Source organism: Macrotis lagotis, chromosome 3 (genome assembly GCF_037893015.1).
Source record: "Macrotis lagotis isolate mMagLag1 chromosome 3, bilby.v1.9.chrom.fasta, whole genome shotgun sequence".
NCBI lineage: Eukaryota > Metazoa > Chordata > Mammalia > Peramelemorphia > Peramelidae > Macrotis > Macrotis lagotis.
In genome coordinates, this window is record NC_133660.1 from 102035728 (window position 1) to 102038929 (window position 3202).

Here is a 3202-nt window from a genome sequence, read left to right on the forward strand (position 1 = left end):
GCCTATTATTGTACTGAGTTACTGTTAAATCTTCTGGAAAACCAGTCTGATAGATGTGATTTTATATCTCATAGAGATATTAATTTGGTATTTCTCTAATGAATCATGATTTAGAGCAATTTTTCATGTGATTACAGATAGCTTTGATTTCTTCTTTTGAGAATTTCATTTTCTTGTCCTTGGACCATTTATCAGTGGAGAATGACTTGTTTTGTTATAAATTTTTTTATCCCTCTTTCTGTCCTTGAGTGCTGGAATATTTTTCATCTCCACTACCCCTTTGTGTTCCTGGTCAGCCCTTGCTCAGTGTTCATAGACATCTCTGTCTGTCCCTTAAGCTGCCCCCCTGTGCTAGAGAAATGTCACACAGATTTTTTTCTTCCAATTATTATTCAGTCTGACACATTTTCTAAATTATTGTGGACGAGATGTGTTGGGTAAGCTAGACAAAAAATGCTTCTTCTCACTCCTTTCCTCTACCTCCTAAACAAACATTTTAAAATATCTGCCATATGCTAGTCACTATGCTAGGGTCTGGAATAGAAAGTCAAAAATAAAAGACACTTTGGTGTTTAGAAGATATATGGATAAAAGAGGAATAAAGGTAGCCAAAATATTAAAGCAAAAATGAGCAGAGTGTATGGGGAAGGGCTATTCTTTGAGTTTGTTCCTTCACATATCACATCCTTAAACAGAATTTTTTGTAACTGAAATAAATTCATTTAATTGGAGTAAAAGGGCATTAGATAAATCTGAGGATAATTGAATGGTGAATATAGTATGGAATGGAGATGGTGAATGATTCCAGGAGTGGGGAACATTTTCTGCCAAGGACCATTTGGATTAGTGGACCATACAAAATTATCAGCTTAAAAATGAACCTTATATATCTGGTCAAACATTTAATTTATTCACCTCTAAAAAGTTCCTTGATTTATAGAATTTTGAATCCCACCTGCGGTTGCCATGGCTTCGCCAGACTCAATGATTCAGGGGTCTTTATATGGCCTGCAGCCTGGTCTAGACTCAGAGAGTCAGGTTATGGCCTCAGTGGGAGTGAAGAAGAGAAAAAAATATCCTCTTAGAGGGTTGATATGTTGAAAAGACCCTGGAATAATGGATGGTGACCTGGGCCCTACTGCCCTAGGAAAATGGTTTGTACACACTGTAGCATTGATTGGTATTGAAAATTTTCTCTTCCCTTTCCCCATAACCCTCTCTTTTCAAGGCTTTGTCCTTTGTTACAAAAGGAACATTCAATCTCAAATTGAGAAGGAATACAAGACTCTTCAGTTCCCTTCCACTAATCAAAAGAAAACAATTTCTGTTCTGAAAACCATGTCATGATTATTTTCCTGTTGTATATTTGTGTGCATATATCTAAAATCATTTTGTATTCTACAGTCCATTAGTTTTCTTCTGCCCCACTGTTCTTTATAGCACTGACAAGAAACAGTCACTATTTAGCAACCAAAGGAAATATTTGGTACATTCATACCTCCACTGCAGAACTGAAATTGGAACAACATGGGATTGAGAGGATTAAATGTTCCCTGCCTTCATGATTCTCTTCTAGAAAGTCTCACTATTGCTATCTTCTGCAGGCAACTTAGATACAGTCTTTACAACCATGGCATAGAATTCTTGCCCTATAGGACAAAGTTTCTTCCTTAATCCTGAGAATTTGCTGTGTCCTCTTTCATGTGATCTCACACATTATCAGACTCCCCTGACTCCCCTTTTTTTGACTGATATGAAAATATCCATAGTTATATCTCTGTTGAATTCTATAGATATAAATTTTATTTAGTTGGATCTTCAGATGGTGTCTATTATCAGTTGTAAAGTTATTGTCTTTGGCAGAAGTTAGAACAGTTCAAAACAATGAAAAGATACCAAATTTCTCTATGCAATTAAGGAATCAGAGTTTAAGTTCAATTTCAAAATTTCTGATAAACAGATATTCTTTATTTCAGTTATCAAGCATTCATTTTTTTTCTCCTCCCTATCTTTCACCAGTGATTGGAAAAAAAGAAAAAAGGAAAGGAAAGGAAAAGAAAATAAAACTCTTGTAAAAACTACAGTCAAGCAAAACAAATCACCATATTGACTATATTCAGAAATGCATATGCCATCTTATATTTTAAAGCTTTCAGCAGGCTTTAATATTGATCTTCTATAATATTTTATTTTCAGCAGTATTTATATGTTTTGATTTAATTAAATATTCTCCACATTAACTTTTGTAATATTTATTTTTTCAAGATTATAAATTTCAAACTCTTTCCCTCCCACCCTTCTCCTACCTCCTAAGGAGACAAGCAATTGATGCCAATTAAAAATATGAAATAATGCAAAACATTTTTCCATATAGACATGTTGTGAAAGAAAACAGAGACACAAGCACAGACAAGAATGAAATATAAAGAAAGTAAAAGAGGTATCCTTCAGTCTGCCCTCAGAGTTCATCTTTTCTCTCTCTGGAGATGAATAGCATTTTTCAACTGGGTTTGTTGAATTGATTTGGATCAATGTCTTGACCAGAGAAGTTGTCTTTCACTGTTGATCATCCTTACAATGCTGCTATTGAAACCAAAGAAACATTTTATGCAGATCTGAAGACTCTCATCATAAATATGCAAAAAGAAGATATTTATAATTATGAATGGCTTTAAAACCCATAGTAGAAACAACAGGGAGACCTTGGGAGGAATGAAATCAGAAATAATAGTAATGATCACTTACTACTGAAGACTTGTGTTTCTTCTCGCTCATGGTTCAGCAAGAGTACAGTTGAAATAAATAATAATAATGCAAACCACCTTTATGACATTCTGAAAGCTATTTGTAAGCCAAAGACCTATGGCACAACTCAACTACTCAGTGCTGATGGAGTCTCATTGATTTGTTATTAGTATATGATCCAAGAAAGATGGGGTGAATGTTTCCATAGTGTTCTCAACAGACCATCATCAATCAATGTTGAAACCATTGAGTATATATTTCTTCCCTCTCTAACCAAACTTTCAATTGAAGAAGAAACTTTAAATATCATTAGGCTCCTCTCATGTGGTAAAGTACCTGGTCTGATACTGTTCCTGCTGAGATTTACAAGAGAGGGGTGCCACTGTTTATACAAAAGCTCACTGAAATTTTCTGGGTTACATTGTAAGAGGAGATTATCCTCCAGGTTTATATGTCC